Genomic DNA, 19947 nt, shown 5'->3' on the forward strand with positions numbered 1-19947 from the left:
AATGGATCTTTGCTGTCTGCTGGACTCAGATCTACTGTGTGAGGTGAGATGGGGCTTCCCTGGTAGTTCAGCTGGTAAAGAATCCACCTGCAAAGCAGGAGACCCTGTTTCAATTCTCGGAAGGTCCCCTGAAGAAGGGATAAGCTACCCACTCCAGTATTCGTTGGGCTTTCCTGGTGGCTCAGATGGTAATCCGCCTGCACTGGGGGAAACCTGGGTTCGATCCCTGAGTCAGGAAGATCCCCTGGAGGAGGGCAAGGCAACCCACTCTAGTATTCTTGCCTGGAGAATCCCAAGGACAGAGGAGCCTGGCTGGCTACAGTCCATGGAGTTGCAAAGAGTCGGACACAACTGAACAGCTAAGCACAGCCCAGCACAGAGGCGAGATGGCTATTATCTGCTGGCTAGAACAGAAAAAGAAGTGCCTCTTGTTTGTTCAACAAATCTTCAGAAGAAAATATGAGAAGGAGATCCTGGAGACGAGCAGGTCATGAAAGTTGGACTTCAATTGTTTTCTGCCTGCTCCGTAGCAACTTCCAGCTGAGAGAAAGGGACTTGGCATCAGAAAAGCCACATTTACAAATGTCACAATTTTCCTAAGGTCTTGGCTCCATCCAAAGACATTCTTTCTAATGCTCCCAGAAACCAAATCAGTGGTTTCACAAGGACAGTTACAAATTTTATCTGTCATGGAGAGTTAGAGGCAGGCAATTTATTGCATCCAATTCAAAGGTTGTGAAGGAATCCTTCAGATTTGGGTGCCTTCCACAATCTTTTAGGTAAGTTGAACACATCCTTTGGTTCTAAGGAAAAGAGCTTGTAAAATGTTTGGGAGCTCTTGGGACATCAAACAGCTCTTGAAGGAGTGCATTTTAACGGTTTACTTGTAAAAGAATCAGTAAAAGAAGCAGAAACATATGGTTTGAATTGCTCTGAATAATACGAGGTATTTTTGTAGGCGTCTTTTTTTTTTTTTTTCCTGAGGGTCTCACATCTTTGGGTGCTTATCCTAAAAATACTCAAAATAACCCTTAGATATACTGACAAGAGGAGAGGACAGCAGTCCTGTAACACTGGCTTCTTGTTGGACCTGATGCCCGGGTTCTAGCAGACCCTGGGCTCATCAAGAGATGTCAGGGAGGAAAGGGATGAGAACATGGGTGGAGTCATGTATAATTAGGATACAGTGGTAGCTGGCCCAAGAGTTCAGGTTTAAAAGCTTACAAACCCCGAGCAGATGACATGAAAGCTTGAACTGGGCCCTTGCAGTTTAAAATGGAGGCTTGATTGGGGTGAGCAACTTGAAACTGGTAAGGCTCTTGCTGGCCCTGGGGGTGTCCCTGGTGGCGCTGGTGGTAGAGAACACACCCCCCAGTGCAGGGGATGTAAGAGACATGGGCTCGATCCATGGATCTGGAAGACCCCCTGGAGGAAGGCACGGCAACTGCCTCCAGTATTCTTGTCTGGAGAATCCCATGGACAGAGGAGCCTGGTGGGCTGTGTGTCGCAAACAGCTGGATACGACTTGCTCTAGAGCTTCCAGATTAAATGGAAACAATATGCTCGTCCCACAACAGAGGCCTGTGGGGAGCACCTGTCGCCAGACTCACCCCGTTTCTGCCTGGCTTCCTTCGCAGTGGATTAGAGCACGGGAGAGACTTCCTCCAATGCCAAATGGGAGAAAGGAGAGGCACCTACCACGTCCTGGGCCCTTTCCATCAATTTGCATCTGAGTGCAGGGGCTGGCAAAAGACTGTAAGACATGCGTGAGGACACACCTGGGTCAGGTTCATATATGGGCCTATGACGTCACTTCATCTGTGTGAGATTTCTCAAGTGTGAGACAGAGGCAACAATGACTATTGAGTTGTAGTTGCAATATTAAGACTACATTAATTATTATAATGAGTGAGTTTTCCTCTCTTAGATAATAATTAAACACGTCGTTATTGGGTTTGTGTTTTTGGTTTGCCCTGGGGACATGGTTTCTCTCCGCTTGCATCTTGGAATCCAGTGGGAGAAACTGACATCACTGAAATGACCACATAATCGGAGATAACAGTGTGCCAGGTCAGGGAGAGACTGAGCCTGTGCGTGGGCTTCCCAGATGGCGCTAGTGGTAAAGAACCCGCACACCAGTGCAGGAGACGCAGAAGACGCAGGCTCGACCTCTGGGTCAAGAAGATTCCTTCAAGGAGGAAATGGCAACCCACTCCAGTATTCTTGCCTGGAGAATTCCATGGACAGAGGAGCATGGTGGGCAAGAGTCCATAGGTTTGCAGAGTCGGACACAACTGATGCGATTGAGAACTCATGCACGTGGACAATCAGAGGCTCAAGCCCCATGGAGAACGGAGGAACAAAGGAGAGTGAATTCAGACATGGAGGAGCCAAAGGAGCCACGGATGTGAGGGCAGCCGCACTGGTTTCTGACCCCATGGTTTTGACCCAGGAGCATCTAAGGGATGCTCTGGGCTGCCCTGCCTCTGTTCTCAGTTCCTCGGTCCAGTGTTTCCACTAACCATTCACTGCTGTGGTCACTTATGTCTCATCCCAATTCCATGGGACTTCTGAGGACTCAGTTCAGGTGAGATCCGCACTCTCTGGCTTCGCTGTGAATATCTGTCCAGATTTCACATTTCTCTGCCGGGCTGCATCTGTTGCTGCAGCGTCCTGGCCAGTGCTTTGTCTGTCTTGGTCCTTACTGCTAAGACCACACCCCAGGTGTCATCTGGCGCTCTGTCCCCTCCCTTCTCTTCACCAGGAGAAGAGACTCAGCACTCTGATACTCGTTTGAGCAAAATCTTTGTTTGCATGCAACAGAAACTGACCCTGGCTTATTACACCAAGAAAAGGGATTTGTGGAAAGGCTGCTGCATAATTCGAAGCACCACTAGGAAGACCATGAAACAGTGTCTAGACATTGGTCAGGCACCAGGGAGGCTAGGCTCCAGGCAGGACATTGGCCAAAATCAATACCCAGGTTTGGTTTGGTGTAACTTCTGTGGCTGTACCTGCCCCACCTAAGGGCCCCACTTGCCCTGCAGCCTCAGCAACACTGGCCATGCTCACAGGGCTGAACTTCACTGCTGCTGCCCAGAGGAACTCAGCCTTGTTGGCACTGGGCAAATTGAGAAAGGATGACTTGCTTGCCAAGCCCATGGGAAAGTATCGGAGGTTTATGCTTTCAGAATAGGAAGCAGATGCTGTTGACTGCGGAGAAGGCAATGGCAACCCACTCCCTTATTCTTGCCTGGAAAATCCCACGGACGGAGGAGCCTGGTGGGCTGCAGTCCATGAGGTAGCTAAGAGTTGGACCTGACTGAATGGCTTTCCCTTCACTTTTCACTTTCATGCATTGGAGAAGGAAATGGCAACCCACTCCAGTGTTCTTGCCTGGAGAATCCCAGGGATGGGGGAGCCTGGTGGGCTGCCGTCTATGGGGTCACACAGAGGCGGACACGAGTGAAGCTACTTAGCGGCAGCAGCTGTTGACTGACTGAATCTTAGTTCCAAAAACACAGAGAGAAGACAACTAACTAAAGGGCTCTTGCTGACTCAATTCTGAGTTGTCCTAAAATGGACAGGGCTTAGAGACTGACTCGGTGATAAAGAGTAAACTGGGGTGGAGTGGGGTGGGGGTAGGGAGGAGAATGATGCCTGACTTTTGGCTAAGATCATGGGGTGATGATGGTGGTGTTTACTCAGATGGACAGACAAAAGAAGACCAGGTTCAAGGCAGTCATGGATCTGAGATACCAGTAGGATATTAAGTAGATTATTGAATTTGTATCATGCTTGGTACATAGTATAATAGATGCTTGATAAATACTTGCCAAATGAATATGATGACCTGAAGGCTGTTTGGAAGATGGAGACTATAGTTAATAAATAGCCATGCATTTATGCAGGCTGGAGACAAAAGATGTTTCTTCCCTACCATTTCCATCAGCACAATGGCCCCATTTGAGGGAGACTGCTCAGCAGAGTTCATGCTGCAGCGTCTCCCCAGCCCCGGCTGGGGACGAGACTTTTCCCTGGAGCTCCCTGAGGTCAGCCTGGCTCTGCTGTCAGGTGTTGGTGTTCCCAAGTACAGACGGGGTCCTGGGGTCTCCATCGGCTTCTCTTTTCCTGATTGAACTGTTTGGTCATCACTTTCCTGTTACTCTTTCTATGGGTACTTTCCAAGTTTCCCACAGGAAGAAAGCTAGCAGAAAAGGAGCAGGTCACGCAGGCTCTTGGGAGCAGAGCAGGTTAGAAAAGCACTGCATTTCCTTGAAGTTTTCTGCCTTAGTTTAAAAAATCATGTAAATATGTTTTTTTTCAACCCTGTAAGATCTATTTAATATGAAAGCCCAAGGCTTTACATTTTTTTGAACTCCTGAAGAAAATCAACATTCCTAAGACAAGTATATTCTTAGCTTCAAATACTGCACCATCCCTCCAAAACAACTCTCTCCTCTAGAGAAGGAGGTCTGAAAGCATTTCTCCTTTTAACTTTCCTGCACCTCCCCAGTGAGGACCAGCTCTTATGAGTCTCCACGTTTTCATGTCCTGTGATGTCCTATTCATGACTGTTCAGGTGGACTTCTGTTTGTGAGGCTGTTAAATTTAGACAAGAGCAAAGGGGTAGATTTATATGGCCACAAGTGTCATAACTTAACGGGAACTTAGTGGTTTCTTGGATCTAGGAGATTGAAGATGCCAGCATTCTGATCTTCTGGGTCCAAACTGAGTGGACTTCAGGAATTAGCTGACTCCTTGCCTTAAGCCGTAGAATCCTTCCCAACACAGTGTTCCAGGGAGCTATGGCCATGTGTATAAAATTGGCATGGGAATTAAAATCTACTCATCACCTCCAAATGGTCAAACCCTCTCCATTTTACTGAGAAGGATATTGAGGCTCAGAAAGCCCTGGATTTACAAGGGCTTCTTGTAGCAGGGTCTGGACTGGAGCCTGGTCCTCTGATGATCAGTTTAGTCTACTCTGAACTGTATACTTCAAGGAAGGGGCCCTTCTACGGGTCCCTGGGGCAGGGATTGCTTTCCTACTTGTCAATCCCCCTTAAGTGAATTGGACTTCAACACAGTCCTGTGTTTAAAATTCAAATTCAAGTGATTTAAAACTCTTGCTGAAGCTCTGAAGACATGAAACAGCTATAAATGGCCCAATAAACAGAAAGAATAAACTGTCCATTAAGGATGAGGAGATGAGACTTCATGCTACCTCGTAATAATGTCTAATGTTTCTCAAGACCTTTCCCTTCCTCACCACAAATGAAATCTAGACGTGCTCCCATAGTTGAGACTCAAGGAGGCAACATAGAAGAAGGAACATTAACTTTAGAGAAAGACATATCTGGTCTGTATCCCTATTCTACATTTATAAGCTGAGTGATCTTGGACTGGGCTTCCCTGGTGGCTCAGGGTAAAGAATCCCCCTGCCAATGCAGGAGACGTGGGTTCGATCCCTGGGTTGAGAAAAATCCCCTGGAAAAGGAAATGGCAACCCACTCCAGTATTCTTGCCTGGGAAATCCCATGGACAGAGGAGACTGGCAGCTTATAGTCCATCCTGTTGCAAAGAGTCAAGCACAACTTAGCAATTAAAGAACAACAATGATCTTGGATCTTAAAGTGACTTAACCTTTCTGAACTTAGTATCCATCATCTGTAAAATGGAAATAACGCCTGCCTCAGAGAAACTGTAGGATCATTAAATGAAATAATACTTTAAATGCCTAGTATATGAAGGATGTTTAACTATAAAGAATTTGTCTCATTCCTTTTTTCAGGGAAACAGTTTCCCTAAGACACTAGGGCTTAGTTCTAAAAGTGCCTGTACATTCTAAATCGCCTAATGGGATATTCCTGGGCACCCATGAACTTTGATAATGAATCAAGACTTGCTAAGATAATGGGATAAGACAAAACGAGTGGTACATTTTGAATTGAAGTGGGTCAAAAGGGGAAAGTGATGGGAAACAAGTGTGTAGTTGGAAATAAACGTGGAATGTAACGCCGTCAAGCAAAGGCCTAGACGGTTACTGTGGGCCCCAGCTGCTGGCTGCTTCCACTTCCGGGGAACGCAGTGTCTCTCTTTCTCTCTTTCTCTGCTTTTTTGGCCACTCTGTGCAGCATGCGGTTTTAGCTTCCTGACCAGGGACCAGAGATGGGCCCACGTCCATTGCGGTGGGAGTGTGGAGTCTTAGCCACTGGACCACTTAGCCACTAAGTTTAGCCACTTAAGCTTAGCCGCTTAGCCAGGGAAGTCCCTGAGCAACGTCTCATCCACATAAAGCCCGGTTGGTTCTCCAGGCTCTGCTGAGATGAGCCACACACACAAGAGCCCACTCTTGGTCTTTTGAACATTGACAGGGAAAGAAAAAGCTGGGGGACAGGAAAGCAGCCTCTGGGACTGGGCCAAGAGTTAAACTGTGGCCATGAGAGCACGTGTGGGCTAGGTCCCCAGGCCAGATAGCCACGTACCAGGGTGCCAGGCCTTCTCGTGGGAATGAGCAAGATCTGAGGACAGGAGCGGAACGGTGCTACTCTATACTGCCCACAGTGTCTTTCTGGGTTTTAATAAGTTCTCAGTGAAAATGCTACTCAAATCCGTGGTACAAACCAAACAAGGGTTTTAAAGAGTCTGCTGTCAAAAAAATTAAATGGACGTCCCATATGCAGTGGGGGGTGAACATCTGAGGTTTACACTGGAGTTAGATGAAGGCTCCAGGGAGAAGAAAGATTCAGGGTACAGGATATAGAGGGGTAATTTCTGACCACTGTCGTCAGCAGGACTTCTCATTCTGGAGCGCGTCTTCCTTGTGCTGTTAGAGCACGGGGTTTGGGTTTTGAAGAGGAGGCCGTCCCTTACAGTTTCCCCCTGCGTTGGCCTCACACTCCTCTGGCCTTTGTTGTAATTCATTTTACAAGAGCATTTATTTCTTCTACTTATAAAGTGATAATGGGGCTCACTACTTTGCCACTTGAGAAAAGTAGGATTCTTATCTCACAGCTCGCACTTGTATTTCAGATAGACTAAAACAACTGTTTCTAAAAGCACATTTGAATCAAATACGTAGAAAATAAATTCCACAGATGATCTCAGCAGAAACCACAAATGAAAAAAATGATAAATATGACTGCATAAAAAATGAAATTTTTATAGAAGTCAGTCTACCATACGTGCGGTTTAGAAGCAAAGAACAAACCTAGAGGAAAAAAATACAATATGCAAGAGACACAGTGAGCTGCATTTAAAATGGATAACCAGCAACGGCCTATTGCTCAGCACAGGGAAATCGCTAAACGTTATCTGGCAGACTGGATGGGGGTGTTACTGCGGGAGGATGGACACAGGCACATACATGAATGGCTGAGTCCCTTCCCTTGTTCCCCTGAAACTCTCACCACATTTTAACTAACTGTAGCCCAATATAAAGTTAAAAGTTCAAAGAGGAAAAAAAGAAACAGTGTATTATTAGGCAGGCCTCAAAGCAGAGTGCTCAGGTTGACATGAGCAGATCCACCTGGATTTGGTATCTAGTCACTGACCGTCACCATCTCTGGGCTTCAGTATATCATCTGTATAATGGGATGAATAATCCTCAAAGAGTTCTTGGCAGAATGAGAATCAGCATGCAAAATTCTTAGAAAAGTTCCTGGCATGTAGTAATTGTTACATAGCATTAACTAATCTTATCATAATTATCTCTCTCAACAAGGGGCTCTCAACAAGGGGCTATAAATTGTTACTCTCAACAAGGGGCTATAAATTGATGTAAACTTTCTGAAAAATAATTGATGATTTTATATATATATCTATTTATTTGTTAAGTGTGCATGCACTTCAGTTCATCAATTATTTATTTATATATGATTATATAGTATATTTGATTATTTATATATACAAATATATATACATACAAATATATAGTTTTAAATGCATATGTACTTTAGCTCATCAATTTTTCTGTTATCTTATCCAAACATATATGTGCAAAGATTCCATCACTGTGTTATCAGAGTAGCAAAATATTTGCAAACAAGTTAAATATTTAACAAGAAGAGAATCTTTGCATGAATAATAGAAGTCAGGTCAGTTTGATGAACTGTTATGTATCAGTCAAAATAAAAATTCAGACTGAAGTATTATATATTGACATTTGGCTATCTATATGACTCTCTATGAAATAAATACATATTTATTTTGAATCCATCTAAATCTGGAGTGAAAACCGGAAAATACATACAGATCTTATCTCCACTTGGGGACAGTCCTGGTGATTTTTATTTTTGTATTTCTCATTTATTTTCTGAATTTTTAACCATAAGTGCATTCAAATGAAAATAGCTTTACTATTTTTAATTATAGCTGTAACAAACAGTCTGAGATCTCAAATAATTGAAAGCACCAAAATAAGTGGAATTATCTGCAGTTTTAGTAGACATGCTTCTGGAATTTTGTTTCCAGTTCATTTTCATTGTTCACTACTTATATGTATGAATGAGATATACTTACAAACACAAACCCATACATGTGTCTGTAGCATAAGGAGTTCAGTATTTGCAGGTTTTTGAAAGTTATTTTTCTCTCACATCAGAATATAACAAGCATCATTCTCTTTGAATAAATACAGACCTAGTTTATCATTAGAGTTGGTGAAAATTTAATCATATGGATATGAAAGTGTTATTCATGTGTATTTGTCCAAGTTTCTAGGTTCCTAGAAGTAGAAATAATGCACTAAAAATAAATGGGGTGTTTAAGACTCTTGATGGATATTTCAGGTTACTTTCCAGAAAGATTATACCAATTTATAACAGAGCTGGCAAGGTTTAGAACTATCTTGAGGTAACTTCATTCAAATTTTTGTTAAGTTGGCTGTTTGAAAATATTGTCTCTTTGGTCTTAATTGGCACCCAGAGGAAATTTTCACTTCAAAGCCTGACATGAAGGAACAGTGGAGACTTTTCTGAAAAGTAAAAACTTTACTAATTCAAATGACAAGCTTTTCAAGCCTTCATATGTGTAGACAATTTCTAAATGTCAAGAAAAATGGAGATCTGAACTAACATAGCTTGTGAGTTTATAAGAAACAGATTTTGTGAGTGATGTCCAGTTCCAGTGGAGACTCATGTTCTATCTCGCATCTCTTTATTGGTGGCATCTGTTGCTGGAATGAGCCACAAACATTCAATTGGAATACATTTTTGGCCCTATGTTTTCTTTTTATTTTGCATTCCCCAAGTATTTACTTCTGATTACATTCTTACTTTGTAAAATATCTCTCTTATCTTTACATATTCATTTATACATATTGATTTTGTAACTGTAACTAGACAAAATATTTGTTTTTCACTGTTACAAAAGTCTGTTGAGTTAGTCAAACTTAATGCACGTTGAAGGGAAACATAGGTGAATTATGTACAAACGTGTGTATGTGCAGCAGCGGGTGTGCACTTGGAGTGGAGGCAGAGAGTAGAATAAGGCCAAAAAAAAGAAAAGTATCTGGGATGTTCCCAATATCTCTGGAACTGCATCCCATTGTGAGGACCTAGATTTGCAGTGTGGCCATCGTAGCTCCGGGAAGCTGATCAATGCTTATAGCACTAGATTGGAGAAGACTCTTGAGAGTCCCTTGGACTGCAAGGAGATCCAACCAGTCAATCCTAAAGGAAATCAGTCCTGAATATTTATTGGAAGGACTGATGATAAAGTTGAAGCTCCAAAACCTACGCCACCTGATGCAAAGAGCTGACTCATTGGAAAAGACCCTGATGCTGGGAAAGATTGAAGGCAGGAGGAGAAGGGGCTAACAAATGAGATGGTTGGATGGCATCACCACTCAATGGACATGAGTTAGAGTAAACTCCGGGAGTTGGTGATGGACAGGGAGGCCTAGCATGCTGCATTCCATGGCGTCACAAAGAGTCGGACATGACTAAGCAACTGAACTGAACTGGGGTAGGCAGACAAATTTTCTTCCTAAAGTTAAAGCTTAGGAGAGTCAATGACCTGCCTCCAAGGCTGTTAGCCAGAGATAGGAGGGACCCAGATTGCCCGTGATCTTACCCTTCCAAACTGCTGCCTCACCCTCTTTGTTGTTCTGTTGCTCGTTTGTGTCTGACTCTTTGCAAGCCCATGGACTGCAGCACGCCAGGCTTTCCTGTCCTTCACCATCTCCCAGAACTTGCTCAAACTCATGTGCATTGAGTTGGTGATGTCATCCATCCATCTCATCCTCTGTCGTCCCCTTTTCCTCATGCCTTCAATCTTTCCCAGCATCAGGATCTTTTCAAATAAGTCAGCTCTTTGCATCAGGTGGCCGAAGTTTTGGAGCTTCAACTTCAGCATCAGTTCTTCCAATGAATATTCAGGACTGATTTCCTTTAGGATTGACTGGTTTGATGTTGCAGTCCAAGGGATATTCAAGAGTCTTCTCCGACACCACAGTTCAAAAGCATCAATTCTTTGGTGCTCAGCTTTCTTTATGGAAATAAAGGTTTTTGGATGGGAATCAACTCTCACATTCACACATGACTACTGGAAAAACCATAGATTTGACTAGATGGAACTTTGTTGGCAAAGTAATGTCTCTGTTTTTTAATATGCTGTCTAGGTTGGTCATAGCTTTTCTTCCAAGGAACAAGCGTCTTAATTTCATGGCTGCAGTCACCATCTGCAGTGATTTTGAAGCCCAAGAAAATAAAGTTTCTCACTGTTTTCATTGTTTCCCAATCTATTTGCCATGAAGTGATGGGACCAGATGCCATGATATTAGTTTTTTGAATGTTGAGTTTTAAGCCAGCTTTTTCACTCTCTTCTTTCACTTCATCAAGAGGAGCTTTAGTTCCTTGCTTTCTGCCATAAGGGTGGTGTCACCTGCATATCTGAGGTTATTGATATTTCTCCCGGCAATCTTGATTCCAGCTTGTGCTTCATCCAGCCCAGCATTTCTCATGATGTATTCTACATATAAGTTAAATAAGCAGTGTGACAATATACAGCCTTGACTCCTTTCCCAATTTGGAACCAGTCCCTTGTTCCATGTCTGGTTCTAACTGTTGCTTCTTAACCTGAATACATGTTTTGCAAGAGGTGGTCTGGTATTCCTATCTCTTTAAGAATTTTCAACAGTTTATTGTGATCCATATAGTCAAAGGCTTTGGCATAGTCAATGAAGCAGAAGTAGATGTTTTTCTGGAATTCTCTTGCTTTTTCTATGATCCAACAGATGTTGGCAATCTGATCTCTGGTTCCTCTGCTTTTTCTAAATCCAGCTTGAACATCTGGAAGTTCTTGGTTCATGTACTGTTGAAGCCTGGCTTGGAGAATTTTGAGCATTACTTTGCTAGCATGTGAGACGAGTGCAATGGTGCAGTAGTTTGAGCATTCTTTGGCTTTGCCTCTCTCGGTTTCAATTCCTCTTCCTTCTGTTCCCCAAACCTAAAACACTAGTGAAATCTGGCAGGGATGAGCCAGGAAAGGTGAGTCTGGTCCCACCTTCTCAGTCAGCTGTCTCATTCTAACACACTCCCTGCATCCTGCCTCTGGTGCCTCCTGTGATCTGTGGCCCTTCTGGCCTTTGTTCCCCTACCTCTCCCCACTGTGAGGAGCCCAGTGGTCTGAGGACACTATCCGTGGGTGTTCTGTGCTATTTTCCCGCTACTGAGCTCACTTGCTCATCCTCATGATCTGATCTCTTTGTCTTCTTGTAGCAAGCCTCCCACCATGCTTACCATTGGGTCAGGTTAATCAGATCTGGGCATGGAAAGAGTTACCCAAAGGCCCATAAGTACCAGCCTCAGACAGATTTGTGGGCTCTGAAAAAAAATCCATTCTTTGGAGGCAGTTTTGGTGGGAGATGTCAATCACAGAAATACCGTTTCTGTGGTTCTGCTCAGTTGAGTAGTATCTGTTCAGATGTTTTCCAGCCTCACTGATGGGCAAAATGTTTCCTGGTTTTCATCTTAGCTGCCAGCTGGGCACCATAAATAAGGAACTATTTGACCAAAGAGCAAGGTTTGGCTTGTTATCAGCAGCCTTGATTCCCACCCCAAAATCTTATATCTGGTGAAATGACTCCTCAGGTTAGCCCAGAATTCCTCTTTTGTTGGGAGACCAGCTTGTATAAAAGGGTTTAACAGCAAATGATGTTGTCATGTTCTGTTTGCAATGAACATGTCAAATTACCCTAACTTTGGAGTACTTCAGAGCAAGTTGCTACTTCAGATCCTTCAGAGCCCTGGACCCTGGAACAAACTTGTCTCGAAGTCTATCAGCCTCCCCATCCTCTACCTTCTCTGATGTGCCATGAGCTGGTCCAGGATCTTATGTTGGCTGGCACTTATAAACTTACCCAAAGCACTCAAGATGTCCTTTTTTCCTCATATGCATAGATGCTTTCTGAGTTCTGAGGTGAAATATAGAAGACCTTCAGACAAAACCTTTGCCAGTAGAAACTGGGGTGGTTATTCACAACGCTCAGTGCTGTGGAAGGATTTGAGGAAGAGTGAATGAAAATGCTCAGAATTGATTGTCCATCAGTGATCAACTTACTGGAAACATGTCATTATTGAATTGTTTTTTGAAAAATACTCATGGCTCAAATTTGAGCCCTTTAGTGTTATAAGGGATTAAATATAGTCTCCAAGAAATTCCAAAGTATCTCCAGGAAGCCAAGTGCTATGTGAACCAGATTCCTCACAAATTCCGGTCTTTCATTCAAGGTGCAACCCAGCACACAGCCGTGGATTGAAACATGGTAGTAACAACCCCACCAAGACTATTTTTGGACAGTGAGTAAATATGGACTTGATCTGGGTATTAGTTGGTGTGAAGGAATTATTATTAGCTCTGCTAAGTTGGAAATATGGATGTGGTTTTGCAGAAAAATGCTTACAGAATGTGTTTACAGATTCATATGAAATTCTTTAGGGATGGAATATTGAATTGTCTGTAATTTACAGTAAAAGGAGTTACTTTAGAAAAAAACCTGTTCTAATCGTGTTTGAAATACGCGTTTGGGAGCCAATAGACCTGGATTGCTTTTTTTTTTTTTAAGAGAGAAATATAAGCTGCAACTGAGCCCATGTTTTTCCAGATCTCAGGGAAGTGACATGCTTTTCCTACCTTCCTAATAGTCTAGGGAGAGAGCATGAAGGTCTGGGGAAAGAAGACTCTCCTGAGAAAAGACAGGGTCAAACACCACGGTTATCAGAGCCGGAGGCCACCTAGACGGGGCAGAGGTCGGCAAAGAAGGAGCGCAAGTGTGAGGGACTCCTACTCTGCCGGGAGCGCATCTCTTTTTTTAAAATTCATCTTTTAATTGGAGGAAAATTGCTTTACAATGTTGTGCTGGTTTCTGCTGTCAGTTCAGTCAGTCGCTGAGTCGTGTCCGACTCTTCGCGACCCCATGAATCGCAGCACGCCAGGCCTCCCTGTCCATCACCAACTCCCGGAGTTCACTCAGACTCACGTCCATCGAGTCAGTGATGCCATCCAGCCATCTCATCCTCTGGCGTCCCCTTCTCCTCCTGCCCCCAATCCCTCCCAGCACCAGAGTATTTTCCAATGAGTCAACTCTTTGCATGAAGTGGCCAAAGTACTGGAGTTTCAGCTTCAGCATCATTCCTTCCAAAGACATCCCAGGACTGATCTCCTTTAGGATGGACTGGTTGGATCTCCTTGCAGTCCAAGGGACTCTCAAGAGTCTTCTCCAACACCGCAGTTCAAAAGCATCAATTCTTTGGCGCTCAGCCTTCTTCACAGTCCAACTCTCACATCCATACTTGACCACTGGAAAAACTATAGCCTTGACTAGACAGACCTTTGTTGGCAAAGTAATGTCTCTGCTTTTCAATGCTGTCTAGGTTGATCATAACTTTCCTTCCAAGGAGTAAGTGTCTTTTAATTCATGACTGCAATCACCATGTGCAGTGACTTTGCAGCCCCCCAAAATAAAGTCTGACACTGTTTCCACTGTGTCCCCATCTATTTCCCATGAAGTGATGGGACCAGATGCCATGATCTTCATTTTCTGAATGTGGAGCTTTAAGCCAACTTTTTCACTACCCACTTTCACCTTCATCAAGAGGCCTTTTAGTTCCTCTTCACTTTCTGCCATAAGGGTGGTGTCATCTGTATATCTGAGGTACTGATATTTCTCCTGGCAATCTTGACTCCAGCTTGTGCTTCTTCCAGCCCAGAATTTCTCATGATGTACACTGGGTATAAGTTAAATAAGCAGGGTGATAATATACAGGCTTGACATACTCCTTTTCCTATTTGGAAACAGTCTGTTGTTCCATGTCCAGTTCTGTTGCTTCCTGACCTGCATACAGATTTCTCAAGAGGCAGGTCAGGTGGTCTGGTATTCTCATCTCTTTCAGAATTTCCCACAGTTTATTGTGATCCACACAGTCAAAGGCTTTGGCATAGTCGATAAAGCAGAAATAGATGTTTTTCTGGAACTGTCTTGCTTTTTCGATGATCCAGCGGATGTTGGCAATTTGATCTCTGGTTCCTCTGCCTTTTCTAAAACCAGCTTGAACATCTGGAAGTTCATGGTTCACGTATTGCTGAAGCCTGGCTTGGAGAATTTTGAGCATTACTTTACTAGCAACAACACAAATCAGCCTCAATTATGCATATATCACCTCCCTCTTGAGCCTCCCTCCCCTCCCCACAACCTACCCCTCTATGTCATCACAGAACATCAGGCTGGGCTCCCTGCGTCATACAGCCACTTCTCACCAGCTATCTAGTTTACATACGGCAGCGTATACATGCCGATGCTACTTTCTGCATTCGCCTCACTCTTTCCTGGCCCTACTGTGTCCATGTGTCCATTCTCTATATCCGCCTCTGCATTCCTGCCCCACGAATAGGTTCATCGATACCATTTTTCTGGATTCCATATATATGCATTAATATTTGCACCTCAGTTTTGCCCATCCCCTGGGGCTCCAATCCCTGTGTCTCAATCCTGAGCTTCCACCCCAATCTGGCTTGCCTGCCTCTCAGCCCCTGCAGGAAGCCAAGCCTGCCATTCCCTGGCTCCTGCTTCCCAGGACCCCCTGCATCTTCTTGCTGCACTCTTACGCTGCCTGCTTTACAAAAGTGGTCCCTTTGTATGAGAAACCCAGGAGATCCCTCCTCAGACAGATGAATCTAGATAATGTACTGCCATAAGGAAACATTACATGAACCCTGACCATGCAATGGATATCTTTAATTCATATGTAAATAAAACGAAGGCACAGTTATTTGTTTTAAGATGTAACTATCTCACTTTTCATTCGCATCATGAACTTTTTATAATATGTCACATTGGGTGATATGGTGGGCACAATAATACCCTCAAAGATGTCCATGTCCTAATTCTGAGAACCTGTGAATATATCATCTTCATGGTGGGCACAATAATACCCTCAAAGATGTCCATGTCCTAATTCTGAGAACCTGTGAATATATCATCTTCATGACCAAAGGACATTTCAGATGTGATAAGGATCTTGAGATGGGGAGATGTCATCACAGGAGTCCTAAAATTGGAGAACCTCATGGCTGTGGCCAGGGAAAAAGATGTGATGATAAGAACAGGATCAGGGAAAAGGTGTCAAAAGTGAAATATTATAAACTTTGAAGATGGAGGAAGGGGCCACTAGCCAGGGGCATCCTCCAGAATCTGGGAAATAGATCCAAGCAAGGAAATAGACGTGTTAGAGCCTCCAGGAGGAACGCAGTCCTGCTGACACTGGATTTTAGCCCAGTGAGACCCGTGTCAGACTTCCACCCTACAGCACAGTAAGATGACGAGTTTGCGTTGTCCATGGCAATGTGTTATGGCAGGCATAGAAGTCTAGGGCAGATCACGTGGGCTCTGCCCTAGGTAGATTCTAGGTACGGTTCCTTGAATCCAGGCTGGTCTCCCATGTGCCCTGGTGGCACTAGTAACAGAGCTGCCTGCCAATATCAGTTCAGTTCAGTCGCTCAGTCGTGTCTGACTCTTTGTGATTTCACGGACTGCAACACAGCCAGGCCTCCCTGTCCATCACCAACTCCCGGAGCTTGCTCCAACTCAGGTCCATCGAGTTGGTGATGCCATCCAACCATCTCATCCTCTGTCGTCCCCCATGCCAAATAGGAGACATAAGAGATCTGGGTTCGTTCTCTGGGTCGGGAAGATCCCCTGGAGGAGGAAATGGCAACCCACTCCAGTATTCTTGCCTGGAGAATCCCAGGGACAGAGGACCCTGGAGGGCTACGGTCCCTAGGATCACAAAGAGTCAGATGTGACTGAAGCAGCTCAGCAGGCACGCACATGTGAAAGTTCCCTCTCTGTTTGCTGTGGAATTGCGCGCCTCCTGATCTGCCTCCTGGTTGGGTTCTTGAACCGTGGCAGGCAGTCGTCTTTCAGTTTGCCTCTACCTTACGGTAGGCCGGTGGCTCTTTTGAAATGTCCTGCCTCCAAAGAAAGGAGAGCCTTTCTCACTTTTCTCAGCCTGTTAGACAGCAGCAATGTGATACGGGTTGCAGGAAAATTGCTTCTTTACCCTACTGTTTCCAGGAGTTGGAAGTTGTATTTTGAAGGAGCAGAGCGAGAGGGGACTATAATTCCAGAATTATAGATCCCAAGTCACTGGTTACCTGGCATTGCTCAAGAGGACATTAACTATATTGAAAACTACTCCCTCTGCCACTCAGTCCCACACCCGTTCTCTTCCCGCGCCTTAGTTTTTGCTGCTCTGAGGGCTGTCTGGGTTTTTGGAAATGCATCCTAGAGCCCTTCAGAGTGAATTTCAAAGGTCCCACCTAACTTGGAACTTAGGCACACTACCTTATATGTGCCCTCCCGTGTCAGAAAAGCTGGCTATTTTCCTAAGGTATTATATGTAATAGATGCAGAGGAAAAACAGATTCCATGTGCACAGACTCCCTACACAGCATCTCCAGAAGGGAAAGCTGCATTTAATAAATGGAAATAAATCATCCTTCCAGAGGACCTGGGTCTTAAAAGGGTCTCCTGTTACTCAGCATGATTTGTGCTTTCTAATGGGGTCCTTACTCTAATCCCCACCCCCTCATTTGAGAGGTTACAGAGATGCCTGTTCTCTGTATAAAGTCAGCTGATCCTCAGGTGATGGTTTACTCCACCCTGTCTCTCATTCTGCAGCCTCCTTCATTTCTCTCAAATAATGCAATTAAAATACCTAGCCCAGTGCTGACACATAGCAAATGTTCAACAAAGGTTAGCTATTATTGTAACTCCTTCTATTAAGAGTTATTACAATTAGAGATAATTTTTTTTATAATTGGAGAACTTTTAGAAAACACGGGTTAAGTACAGAATGTTCTTGTCAAATGTACATACAGGAAATCCCAATTTCCTTTAGATTTCTGTTCCATTATAACAGACACATCATATGAGGGAATTTCCCCAGAAAACATTTGAATTGAAAGTGAATTTTAAAGACAAATGTTAAAGTTGCATTCTTTATATGCACCGGTAAGCTTATTCATAATTTCCTACACTTGCACCACATTACAGAATTCATTTTTAAGCCTATGAACAAATTTTTTTAACTCTCTGACTCTATCCCAAAGATATAAGGCATGTTCTGGTTCTAGCATCAGTGATGGCTGTCCTTTACAGGCCAGGTTGATGATAGAAGATGCTGCTAGGGAACTGTGATGCCTAGTAACGATGGTGATTATAGATTTACAAAACATTAGAGGCCAGCTGACAGCTGGTCCGATGACATCAGAGTCAAAGTAGGCACCGATATTATAATGATCAGGAAGATCAGAGTGGCCCTGGGGCTCTAAATAGCAAAAAGAGATATGGTTAACAGATAATGGTACTCTAGAGACAAGATATATAGTAGCTAGCAAGTGTATTGCTTAATGTATGCAGTCGAAACAAGTGAGAAGACTGAAGGCAGATACCTAAGTGAACAGTCACAATCCCTTGTACAATGCATCAAAGCCCCACTTAGCATGCACACGCACACAGAGTAGTCTTGAAAGATAGTGATGAGAGAAGAGCCTCGAAATGTGCAGTTTGGGCATTGTACCTTATTGCATGGGCTTCTCAAGGGTGGCATTATTGGTAAAGAACATGCCTGCCAATGCTGGAGATATAAGAGACATAGGTTCGATCCCTGGGTTAGGAAGATCCCTTGGAAGAGGGCATGACAATCCACCCCAGTATTCTTGCCTGGAGAATCCCATGGACAGAGAAGCCTAGTAGGCTACAGCCCATAGGGTTGCAAAGAGTTGGACACGACTGAAGCAATTTGGCATGCAAGCATACACCTTATTGTGTAATTATGTGCAGAAAGAGAAAACATTCTAAGCAAGGTTAAAAGTAAACTCACGAGCATTTCGAGTTTTTTAGCTTGTTGGTCAAGGCCCTCGATGGAGAAAGCTTGAAAAACTGGAAAAGAGAAAGTGTGAGGAACATGCATGTGTATGGAACGGTGGAAAAGGAAAGTGTGAAGACTTTCATATCACATGTTAATGTCCACTGAGAGCACTCACAATAGAAATGGCACAAACAGCCAAGTGGTGAGAATGACTCAGCCAGCTGATTTCAGACAGCTTTTGTCTTTGGCAACCCTAGTGCTGGCACAACTGGTACATGAGCACAGTTGCTATGGTAACGAGGATGGAGGTTCTGGAGGAATGGGCTTGCTCAAAAGTAGGGGCTCGTATCTGCCAGGTCTGATCCATCTAATGCGAAGCTACTTGGAACGGACTAACGCTGAACTACAATGTGGTATCAGCACCCTCCATCACAAAGCCTTCTAGCCACCTGGTGGCAAGCTGATCACATCAGCCCTGACGCCTCACTCTGGCAGGGGCCTGGCGTCCCCCTGACCATGACCAGCATGCATCCTGGGTGTAGGTTTGCCTTTTCTGCCTTCAGAAAAGACATTGCCACCCAAGGTTTAGACGGTTAGACCTGCCTATGGGGATTCCACACAACATCACTCCAGATAAGCAACCCACTTCACAAGGAAGTGCATCCTTTCATATATCCTATCCTGCGGAAACCACTTTCACAGCAAGCAGAGAAATAATTCTTACAAATACAGCTGAGACATCAGTCTGGACACAGTTCATTGTGAGAATGGGGCATTTGCAAAATGTAATATTTATCTTAAATATTTACCATAAAAGACCACATTACAGTGCTACGCCCCAAGTTGGAATATAATGATTTAGAAACTGTGGGTAAAATCTGTGGGTACCACGCTTGCCATCAGCCCTAATGACCCACTTATGGTCCCTATCTAACAGAGAAAATATATATCGGTGGTATTTCAATATGTCTGTAGCAACCAGCTAACAAATATGCCATGTAATTGATTTCCAGTAATAACAAAACCTATACAACAGTTAGAAATAGCTCTAGCAAGAATATAGATGTTTATGAATAAAATTCTTTATAAATAAAAATATAGTTATGCATAAATAATAAAGCTAAATACACCAAGAGGTAAACCATTTTCAGTGAGGGAAAAACTCAATACTGTAAATATATCAATATCTTCTTAAGGAATCTATAATTTCAATTCAACATTCATGCAATGTTACAGTGTCTTTTTATGAACTGTAAAATTCTAATTCTGATTCCTATCTTCAAAGTAATTTGACGGAACAGAAGTAACCATTTTCCTTATTGTCTATCATAATTTAATATGAAGAAAAAATGTTTTAATAAAACAATGTTCAAGAATAGACAGAACTTATTAAAGTATAGAATGTATAGGCATTTTCATATAGATGTGGGTTAGTTAATACAGAAAAATAAGAAGATTTAAAGTCAATTGAGAGAAATGGGCTATCTAATATAATTGTGTGGGAACTTTTAGCTACAAACATTAAAAAAAAGGATAGCTCTCTACCTCTTGTATCATTCATAAAAATAAGTTC

This window comes from Bos taurus, chromosome 28 (assembly GCF_002263795.3).
Source record: "Bos taurus isolate L1 Dominette 01449 registration number 42190680 breed Hereford chromosome 28, ARS-UCD2.0, whole genome shotgun sequence".
Classification (NCBI taxonomy): domain Eukaryota; kingdom Metazoa; phylum Chordata; class Mammalia; order Artiodactyla; family Bovidae; genus Bos; species Bos taurus.